Source organism: Antechinus flavipes, chromosome 4 (genome assembly GCF_016432865.1).
Source record: "Antechinus flavipes isolate AdamAnt ecotype Samford, QLD, Australia chromosome 4, AdamAnt_v2, whole genome shotgun sequence".
Lineage (NCBI taxonomy): Eukaryota > Metazoa > Chordata > Mammalia > Dasyuromorphia > Dasyuridae > Antechinus > Antechinus flavipes.
In genome coordinates this window covers 329,979,581-329,991,477 of record NC_067401.1, presented here as the reverse complement: position 1 = coordinate 329,991,477, position 11,897 = coordinate 329,979,581, and positions in this window count along the sequence as shown.

The following is an 11,897-nucleotide window of genomic DNA, read 5'->3' as shown; positions in this document are numbered from 1 at the left end:
GAAAAGCCATTTCAAAATGTGAGTAAGAAGTGAAATGAAATATTGGCAAAAGGCACAGGACTGATAGGAGATAATAAGGAGGGGAGAAGGTAATAATGGCAAAATCAAAGTTATGATTATTTTTGTGAGGTGGAGTGGAAGAGAAAGTCATAGAAAATGAATAGGTTGAAGAAATGGGAGGTAAAAGTATTTGGAAAAGTATTATTAAATATGTAGAAATCCCCTCATGTGAGAGCTGGATTTGTGGAGGAAAAGGAATGGGAGAGTGCTAGAGGTTAATAGACAGTAGGTACCAGGATTTTGATTGGATGGGAGATATGGATTGTATGAGTCTCAAAGAAAGAGAAATTACTAATGATGATGGGGAGAAGCCTGGAAGTTGCAATGTGGAACAAGGAATATTCCAGATTCCTCACCTTCACCTAGTGAAAAGGAATGAGCGAAAATGCAATTAATTGCTGAAGAATGACCAACATGCAAATGACATTAGAAAGGAGCCACATTTCAGTAAAACCCAAAAGATTGAAGGAGAAGTAAAAGAAAAGATTTAAGATAAGGCAAGTTTGTTGTCTAAGGTTGATAATTCTAAGAGGCAGAAGTGAAGAATAAGTGCATTCCACTCTTAAGGGACAATCTCTCCAAAAGTATGGAGATGGGAGATAAGATGTCATGTGCAAGGAACAGTGGGTAGACAAGTTTGATTGGAATTATGCAATGATATATAATAGTCTTGGAAAAGTGAACAGAAGGTCTTCAAATACCAAATGCAGGAATCTGTGTTTTATTTCAGAGGCAAGGGAGAACTCCAGGTGACTTTTAAGCAGGGAAGTGACATTATTGGAGATGTGGAACCAGCATGTTGGCATCTGTGTGAAAAAGGAACTAGAGAAAGAAGAGCCTGGAACCAGGATGACCAATTAGGAGGTCAATTCAATAGTCTAGGTCACAGAGTCTGAACTAGCATGATTGTGGTGAAAATGGAGAAAAAAAATTAGATGAGAGAGATTTGTGGATTATAATCAACAAGACATATCAATGGATTGGAATGAGTGTTATAAGAAATTAAGGATTTTATTAACTTTAAGGCCATAAATAGGAGTGATTGAAAGAATGGTGGTGCTTTCCACAGAAATAAGGAAATTAGGAAGAGGGGAGGGCTTGAGGATAAAGATAATGAGTTCTGTTTATAATGTGTGAGTTTGAGATACCCTGCGAGACATCCTCTAAGAAGTATCCAAGAGTCAGTTGGTGATGAGGATCTAGAGAAGAGGGCTGGACAAATAGCAGCTCCCCATAATATTTTTATTTATAGTTCATTGCTTTTGGAAACAAGTGAGGTAAGGCATCAAAGCTTAAAATTAATACATTGGGCTTCTATATCAACTTAACCTTAATCAGAAAAAGAACTATATTAAATTGTAATGTATAAGGCAATACTTCAATTTATAAAATTTGCAAAAACTACAGCAACTCATCTATAGCATAATTTATTTTTTCTAATCTTTTTAAATTTTAAAATCTTTTTTTATTATAGCTTTTCATGGGTAATTTTCCAACATTAATCCTTGCAAAAACTTCTGTTCCAACTTTTCCCCTCCTTCTCTCCACCCTCTCCCCTAGATGGCAGGAAGTCCCATACATTTTAAACATGTTAAAGTATATGTTAAATACAATATATGTATGCAGAGTTATACAGTTATCTTGTTGCACAAGAAAAAATGGATTTAGAAAGAAAGTAAAAATAGCCTGGGAAGAAAAACAAAAATGCAAGCAAACAATAATAGAAAGAGCGCAAATGCTATGTTGTGGTCCACACTCATTTCCCAGTGTTCTTTCCCTGGGTATAGCTGGTTCTGTCCATTACATATCAATTGGAACTGATTTGGATCCTCTCATTGCCAAAGATAATCATCCATCAGAATTGATCCTCATCTAGCATTGTTGTTGAAGTGTATAATGATCTCCTGGTTCTGCTCATTTCACTCAACATCAGTTCCTGTAAGTCTCTCCAGGCCTTTCTGAAATCATCCCGCTGGTCATTCCTTACAGAACAATAATATTCCATAACATTCATCCACCACAGTTTACTCAGCCATTCTACAATTGGTGGGCATCCCTTCAATTTCCAGTTTCTAACCACTATGAAACGGGCTGCCACAAACATTTTTGCACATATAGGTCCCTTTCCTTTCTTTAATATTTCTTTGGGATATAAGCCCAGGAGTAACACTGCTGAATCAAAGGGTATGCACAATTTGATAACTTTTTGAGCATGATTCCAAATTGCTCTCCAGAATAGTTGGATCCATTCATAACTCTACCAACAATGCATCAGTGTCTCAGTTTTCCCATATCCCCTCCAACATTCATCATTATCTTTTTTTGTCATTTTAGCCAATGTGACAGGTATGTAGTGATATCTCAGAGTTGTCTTACTTCGCATTTCTCTGATCAATACCTTTTCATATGAGTAGAAATAGTTTCAATTTCATCATCTGAAAATTGTCTGTTCATATCTTTTAACCATTTATCAATTGGAAAATGGTTTGATTTCTTATAAATGAGAGTCAATTCTCTATATATTTTGGAAAAGAGGCCTTTATCAGAATCTTTGACTATAAAAATGTTTTCCCAGTTTATTACTTCCCTTCTAAAATTGTCTTCATTAATTTTGTTTGTACAAAAGCTTTTTAACTTGATATAATAAAAAATTTCTATTTTGTATCAATAATGATCTCTAGTTCTTCTTTGGTCACAAATTCCTTCCTTCTTCACAGTTCTGAGAGGTAAACTATCCTATGTTCTTCCAATTTATTTCTAATCTCATTCTTTATGCCTAAATCATGAACTCATTTTGATCTTATCTTGGTGTACAGTGTTGTGTGGATCAATGCCTAATTTCTGCGATACTAATTTCCAATTTTTCCCATCAGTTTTTGTCAATAGTGAATTCTTATCCCCAAAGTTGGAGTGTTTGGGATTGTCAAACATTAGATTGCTATAGTTATAGACTATTTTGTCCTGTGAACCTAACCTATTCCACTGATCAACTAGTCCATTTCTTAGCCAATACCAAATGGATGGTAACTATTGCTTTATAATATAATTTTAGATTAGGTATAGCTAGACTACTTTCATTTGATTTTTTTTTCATCAGTTCCCTTGAAATTCTTGACCTTTTTTTCTTACAGATGAATTTTGTTGTTATTTTTTCTGGGTCATTAAAATAGTTTCTTGGGAGTCTGAGTGATATAGCATAAATAAATAAATAGATTAGTTTAAGTAATATTGTCATCTTTATTATATTTGCTTGACCTATCCAAGAGCACTTAATATTTTTCTGATTGTTTAGATCTGAATTTATTTATGTGGAAAGTGTTTTGTAGTTTAGCTCATGTAGTTCCTGACTTTCCTTTGGCAGATAGATTCCCAAATATTTTATACTATCAACAGTTATTTTCTCTTTGTATTTCTTGATTTTGGATCTATAGCATAATTTAGAATTTATAGGTGCATTTCATTTTAAGTATTGGCTTGCAATTGGAAGTCCTCTACTAAAATGACATATTTGAACCAAAAGAACAAATATTATGTAAGAATATTACTTCCACATGGATACAATTCATTTAGAATGTGCTGATTAAATAGCTACTTTGTAGCCATGATAAATGCAATCTAGTTGATATAAAAGAAGGAACACTGTTTTGGGAGTCAGAGGTCTCAGATTTGATTCATGCTTTGCCCCTTACTAACTTTATAGAATTGAAGTAGTAACTTCATTTTTCTAAGACCCAGTCTCCTCATCTATAAAATAAAGGTGTTTATATTACAAATTTCAATGATGATGCCCAGATTTCTGCTCTAAATTTTCAATCTTAAAATTGATTATTGTGATAATGCAATAATTTTTCATTTATTAGATATTGGGGGAACTAAGTGTCCTACATAAATGAATTTTCCATGTAACTAAAGCTTATCCCTTTAAGCAAAAGACTTCTAAATTTTTTAAACCATTTTTGATGGATAGCTTTTAAAATTATATTACACACTTCTCATTTCCTTAAGCAGAATATAACTAACTTAATACAGCCTTTTCTTGATGATTCAGAACCATCATTAGGAACATGAATGTTTGTGCTGTGCTGTAATACAGTAATACCCTTAGGGGCTGTTACAGAGTTTGGGCCTGTTCATCCTACATTAACTGGCTCCAAACTGCTGTTTTTTATACACTAGTTTTTTTTTTTTTCCCCCCTTCCTTTGATGTTAGCTGTCACTTCTTTGTGACATCCTCTGACCATATACTTTATTGTGAATTTACCTTTAATTCCCTTCAAAAAACAATTATCTAGTTCAGTTCTGCACACATATATTGTATCTAGGATATACTGTAACCTATTCAACATGTAAAGGACTGCTTGCCATCTAGGGGAGGAGGTGGAGGGAGGGAGGGGAAAAATCGGAACCGAAGTGAATGCAAGGGATAATGCTGTAAAAAAAAAAAAAATTACCCTGGCATGGGTTCTATCAATAAAAAGTTATAAAAAAAAAAAAAAAAACAATTATCTAGATGAGGACCTAAGGATAGTTCTTTTTTTAGAGAAAAATGTGCATGGACTTTGTGATGGTAATTTGTTGCTCAGTGGTCCTTTCATATATCTATCTTTCTTTATCTCTACCTCTATCTATCTATATACTACCTAGAAAACACTGGCCCTCAATTTTCTTTTATGTAGAATGAGGGGATAAGTCTAGCTGATCTCTGAAGCCCATATTAGATCTAGGTAGAGCTATGATCCTCTATTCTGGAATTTGTTCAGTTGAACTCTATGGTATAATAAGTATCTATATCTAAACATGCTTAAAGTTCCTGGTATAAACATTACTAATCTGGATTTATTTTGATGTTTCATTTCTTTGGATGCAACGACATTCCATTTTTATAAATAGACTAGGATCAAGTAACTAAAAAGAAGATGAAGTAGTTTCCATTAAATGAGAAAGTAGAGCCAGATTATAGAAAATTTAGGCTAGAGTTAGAAAAAAAGTGGAAGTATATAGAAGTTTATACAAGAAGAAGAATAGTTCATGGGGATACTTGGGGAGCCAGTAGATACCTGCTGTTTCTTTCCAATCTATTGCCTTAATTTTTTTTTCTAATGAAATCTCTATCCATTTAAGATCAACCTTATTTGAAATCTTAGAAACATTCTTAACTGTTTATTCTCCTTATCTTCTGTTTGTTCAATGAATTGCCAAGTTTTGTTGATTCTACCTCTATAATATCGATTTCATTGGTACTTTTCTCTACACTTGTACAATCGTGTATGTACCACAATTCAGGCTACCCTTACTATTTCATTGGATTTCAGGGGTCCTCAAACTACAGCCTGTGGGCTAGATGCACAGTTGAGGATGATTATCCCCTTCACCCAGGGCTATGAAATTTCTTTATTTAAAAGCCCACAAAACAAAGTTTTTGTTTTTACTGTAGTTCGGCCCTCCAACAGTCTGAGGGACAGTGAACTGGCCCCCTATTTAAAAAGTTTGAGGACCCCTGCATGGCAACTTCACTCGCCAATCCATCCTCCATATATTAGACATTCCTCACATTCCTAAAACATAAGACTGACTATCATGTCTTTGGCTCAAAAGAGGTCTAGTGCCTCTCTATTGCCTCTAGGATAAAATGCAGATTCCTCTTTCTGGCATTGAAAGCATTTTATAAACTGGGTCCAATTTATCTTTTCAGGTTTATTACATTATTCTATTGCATGGACTCTTATGTTCTAGCCAAACTGGCCTACTCACAATCTCTTATACCCAACATTCTATTTCCTATCCCTTTGTGCATGTTGTCCTCCATGCCTGGAATGCATTACATCTTCAGCTCCACCTCTTTTTCTCATCTCCCCACCTGCTTACACCCCACACCCAAATCATTCTATTTATTTTATATTTACTTATATCTGTTCATGTTGTTTCCCTCCAAGTTACTTAACAAGAAAGATTTTCTTATTTTTGTATCCTCATTCCTAATACAGAACAATGACTAATAAATGCTAAGTGCTTAGTAAATGCTTGTTGGTTGATTCAGGTTTCTAATACAATCTCCAACACAAATGAGAAGTATCGAAAACCAAAGTCTGCACTCTGATGCAGATGGAATAAAGGTATTTACTACCTGTGTGACTCTTGCCAAAATTTAGGAACAAGACTATGAACTCTATAGGGAAAGGGGGGACTGAGGGAATAGTAATTAACTGAAGAATGAAGTAAAGGTATTTTGATTTGTCATCTTGTTTAGGCTTTGTTGAGCCAATCATGCTTATAATATTCCCTTCCTGTCTGGATAAAACCTGCAGCTTCTGTCCTAGTTTATCACTTAGTAAAGAGGCCCAAAAACATCCTCAATTGTGGAAAGCCAGGATGAGATGGACGAGGTAACCATCAGTATCAAGGAAAACCTCCTAGGGCAGAATTCTAGGTAAGGACATATTGAATGCTCCATATTTTGGAAAGAAATAATTGTTCAAGTTCCTAGTATGAGTATGATTGAAACATTGGCATGAAACACATAGAACAATGATATAAAGTTATTAAAAGAAAAATGTTATGATAGGTGTGGTAACTTGAGAAATACAGACTAATTGAGTTTTAATATTTTAACAAAATTTAACAAATAGACCCCTAATTAATGTATTAATAGTCCCAATTCTAATCTCCAAAGATAAAATGTCTTCATGGGACTATAAGGAACTAGTTTCAATTCTAAGCACCCCAATCTATTTGCACATCTCAGCAAAAATAAAATAAAAGAAAATAAAAGTATTGAAAATATTAATTATTAGGTTTAGGAGTTGCTTAATCCCTCTTTCTTTTGACCTACTGTTTCTGGAGGTTGTGGTATAATTTTTGCTCAAAATAGATCTTGATAATGATTTTGATTCTCTGAACAAGTGATAAAATTGCCCTATAATACTACATAGGCTATTTTAAAACTTAAATCATGTTAAAAATTTAAACATGACATAATTCTTGGAGGCTCCATCTTTCTCATCTGTAATATTAAAGCTAGATAAACTTTGCCATTCCTTCCACTTTAAAGCACATTGTTTCTGTTACCCCCTCATTGTCAGAGATACAGCTCATCATGTAAACATTGGTATAAATATTGAGATCTCCCCATACTGCCTTGGTCCCACCACCAGCACCAGGGATGTGCCTCTGACACATGTGCCTAATTTGCCTCCTTGCTTGCAAACTGTTTCTCTCACTTTGAAATTAAACTTCAGTTTGATCCCTAATCTCTGGTCTCTGGACTCTTCTCTACTTCAGTTACTCACAGGTCAGAGGCCCATTCCGTCCAGTTGACATTATGTCATGTTGTTTAATTTTATGCCAAACTTCATTGATTAGAGTAGGTGAAAATAGAAAAGCTTTCAGGTATCCTACTGTTCTGTTTACCTGTTTGAATAGTCTAAGTCATTATTTCAACAAGGACTAGGTCCTGTCTCAATATATCAAAGGAGTTGTTACTTCTTGTTTCCACTTACAGTTGTAAGTTTTCCTATGAGAAACACAGGTAGAATAAGTTTTTTTTCCTTCCTTCCTTTCCTTCCTTCCTGCCTTCCTCCCTCTCTCCCTCCCTCCTTCCCTTTCTTTCTTTCTTTCTTTCTTTCTTCTTCTTCTTTCTTCTTCTTCTTCTTCTTCTTCTTCTTCTTCTTCTTCTTCTTCTTCTTCTTCTTCTTCTTCTTCTTCTTCTTCTTCTTCTTCTTCTTCTCTCAGAAACTTCCTCCTCCTCCTTCTCCTCCTCTTTTTCCTCCTCCTCCTCCTTATTTTTGCATACTTTTGGAAAGGAATTTAGTAGGTAGATACCAACTCTTTTTCCTCCCCTCTATCTCTATAATCCAGATTTTTTTTTTTTTTTGATCAAAGGCATAGGGAAAAAAGCTATGAGATTGAGAAAATTTCTGTTCTTTACCCTGGATGAGTAGCTATGGCTTTCTCAGGCGGGTTTCTCCATAGACCATGGAACTTACCTTGAGATAGAGAGTCCTAGAGATAAGGGAATAGTTCTATCGCCACATCCAATTTGGATCCCCTGAAGTTTTCTGCACAGAAATCCAGTATACAAATAATGGTGGTTTCTGGGAAGTAGACCTTAAAAATGGATCAAGATAAGAATCAATTTGACTCAATGACTTCTGTTTCTACTTAGATTAAAGAAAAATCTGAGATTTTGGAATGAAGCAGTAAAAATAGTGAAAAAATTTTGATGACTAGGTGGTTAGAAATCTAGTGGAAAGCATAGTAAACCTAAATTTGAATCCTGCCTTTGATACTCAGTATCTATCTAACCTAACTTCTCTGTATCTCAGTTTCTCTATTTGAAAAAATAATGTCTCATATCCCTTCCAGATGAAAATCTATAATCCTGTAACTTGGTTTTAAATCCCAGTTGTACTATTTGTCTGTGTAACCTTGGCTCAGAAACTTCTAAATTTTGAGCTTCAGTTTCCTTTCTTAGAGAAAGATGTATATGACCTCTTAGAGATCCTTGACATATAAACTATGATCCTGTGAACCATAAAGGAGGATCAACCAGGAATCCCTGAACTTTATTGCCAGAACTAATGGAAGCCAAAGAACATTAAGTATTTTTCTTTCTTAGAACTGTTAGAAGTAATGAAATACTTATCCTAATACATAGGAAAATTAAATGAGACTCTTGTCATAAAAGTTAACAACATTTAATGTATTTTCTAAATTCTATTCCAGTCATTTCATTCTAAAGTTGACATTGCCTAGCCTCAACAGCCATCAATCAAGAGAGTTGTACCTGAGGTGGAGTCCATTTCCCTTATCACCACAAACCTAGCTTCAGACCAATTATCACCACAAGAGGTAAAAAGCCAACCTAGCTAAAGCAATCTGGCAGCCTGAGGGATATTCAAGGGGTGGAATGTGCTAGGCAGGTTGAATCATTTTCAGAGCCACAAACATAGTTTAAGGAAACAACTCTTGTGGGTTATGTGACTTTACTATAAGCTCCTAGGTATTGTGTTGCAGTTCCCAGTTCTCCTCACCAAAGTCCTTGGCATTAACAAATGATTCAATATCAGAAATAGATATTATTTCATCAATGGAAATGAACATTCAAGAAGGTTCTCAGGCATCTTCTTAAAGGTGGTATAGGGCAGGACTTCTTAAACTTTTGTAACCCCTTGTCTCTGGAGAAAATTTTATGTGACTCCAAGTTTTTAGGTATATAAAATAGATAAACAAATCAAACATATACCGATAATAATCATAAAAAATTAATCTGACAATTTTGGTATACATATTTTTACTGTTTATTAAAAAGCAATTTTACATACCAATGATATGTATGTGCTTGTTTATTTTTACATAAAGAATTAAATCTTGGTGGAATATTTGATAACTTTTACTGTTGCCAAAATTTTCCTGACTTCCACATTCAGTTACACAACCTCATATAGCAAGGACACTGGAAGTTTAAGAAACTTTGGCTTAGGGGATAAAGTCAAGAAGACCTTAGTTTCATTTCTACTTTAGACACTTACTAGCTACCAACAATTACTTCTTTCATCTGTTTCCTCATCTGTAAAATGGGGATAATAATAGCACCTACCTCTCAAGATTATTGTGAAGATAGAATGAGATGAAGTGTAAAGCAATTTGTAAAACAAAGTGCTATATAAATGCTAGCTATTAACATTATTTACTTTGCTAGTTCACCTTAGGGCTTTCTTTCTTTTTAAAATCTGACTTTCAGCTAAAGCTTTAATATTATCTTTCCATATTAGAATATGAACCTTTGGAGTGAAATCTGCATTTCTATTTGTAGTCAATAGGTTCAAAGGAGTGCTTTGCACCTTGTAATAAGCACAATGCTTTTCATTCATTCATTAGTTCATTGACCAATTAATTATTGTATTCTAAGCTTTCTTGATTCTAAAGTTGGAGCAGCTATTATTCTCTTACCTGATGTGTGGATATGCAAGTATGCTGGGGCTAAAATCAGATTTTTTAATTAAAAATCAAGAGTTGCAAAGGACTTCAGAGGCCATCTAATCCAACCTTCTAATGAGACTCAGATAAGTTAGTAATTTTTCTTAGGTTGGGTTTGAACCTAGGAGCTTCCTAAACCTATATTAAGATAGTGCTCCCTCTTCTGAGCTTTCTGTTGCATTCCTGTCTCCTAATATTATCTTTTTTTTTTTTTTGTAATACAATTTTTGATCGTTCACTTAAGTAGTTAAATAAAAACTAGTCCTAGCTTACTTAGGTAAGTTTTTGAGTTTTAAATAGTTCTGAAATGTTTTGAATAATGAATAATGAATACAGGGGTATAAACTTGAGGGAAAATGATGAGTAGGGATGTTCTTAAGTGTTCTGAGCAAAACAAAGAAGGTAAAAAACTAGGTATTCAGAAAAGCACTTCTTCAATGAAAGGAAAAGCAGCCGCTATGAAGTAAGGGCATTCTAGAGCTTATTCAATCAGACTTTCGGTCATCTAAGTACTTTTGTATTTAGAAAGGGGGGCGGGGGAAAGGCACGGAAACTAATATATTGGCTTAAATGACAGTCAGAGGACATGGGTTCAAAGCCCGAGTCTGCCATTTGCTACCTGTGCGATCTCGAGAAAGTCTCAGCTTCCTCATCTGTAACCTGAGAGAACGGGTTAGACTAGATGACTTCTAGGGTCTGCTCCAGCTCTAAATCTAGAGCCCTCACATTCGTTTCTATAAACCTTTCAGCTTTATATCTGTGATCCTAAATATTTTGTCACCCTAACCACCAGCAACACGCCTCGGTTTTGGACGTCTCCAGAAGCAACTTTATTAAAAAATGGAAAAGAAATAAATTGCGATTGTATTGTAGATAAGATCCAAAGGAGCTATCCCCCCTCCCCCCTCTTAGATATCTAATGATTTGATGGCACAGATATGCACTTTAAACGTTATCATTGTCATTTTTTTTCCCTACGAATTCCAGGATTAGAAACACAAGAAGCACCGCTTGTTAGCAAAATACCTGCTTTCAAAGTTGTACCCGGAGTTAATTTCTTTGGCCTGAAATTCCAGAGACTAATTTCCACCCCTCCCCCGGAGTCACCTGCTCAGGGAAACCCCAGCCAGAAAGCAGGGTCACGCCAGGTCAAATCATCTACGTCTCTTGTTTACTCCGCCCGCCCAGAGCTGGCTGGTGTGGGGGGAGGGCCACGCCAGCCTCAGGGACCGCCGCGCCCGGGAGCGCTGCGCCTCGTGAGTGGCTGAGGTGGCTGCCGAGCCGGCTCCCCTGAGGGCTACTACGGGGCGGAGACCACCCCGGGAGTCAGCGCGCCCGCTGCGAACCCAGCTTGTTCAGCAGTCTGTGCGGGCCACCGGGCTCCGGGCCGCGGCCTCCTCTTGAAACCCCTCCAAGGGTGCATATGAGTACACAAAATGCAGGCTAAGCGCCGCGAGCAGCCCTGGTGTCCTCCGCCTATCTCTCGACCGGGGAGGACGCCAAAAACTCCGACTAGGTCGCCTGGGATTCCCCCGCCCTGCAGCCCCATTCTCCCATTCTGCGGTTTCATTTCATTCCTTTAATTTTAGTTTAGTTTTTTTTCCCTCCCGTAGGGTGGCACTACAATATCTGGGGTAGGTGGAGGTGGGCTACGGAGCGGGGGAACAAGAAAAGTGACCAGAGTGAAGAAAGGAGTTTGCTTTTTTCCCTAAGGTTGGTATTAAATAAATGCTTAGTGTTGAGTCGGCTGTCCCACCAACTGAGAAATAACCTTGTCTTCTCTTTGACATCTTCCCTAAAGCTACTTGGATGCATAGTATAGAAAATAGCCTGAGTTCCTCGGGATGTTTACCGTATCAGAA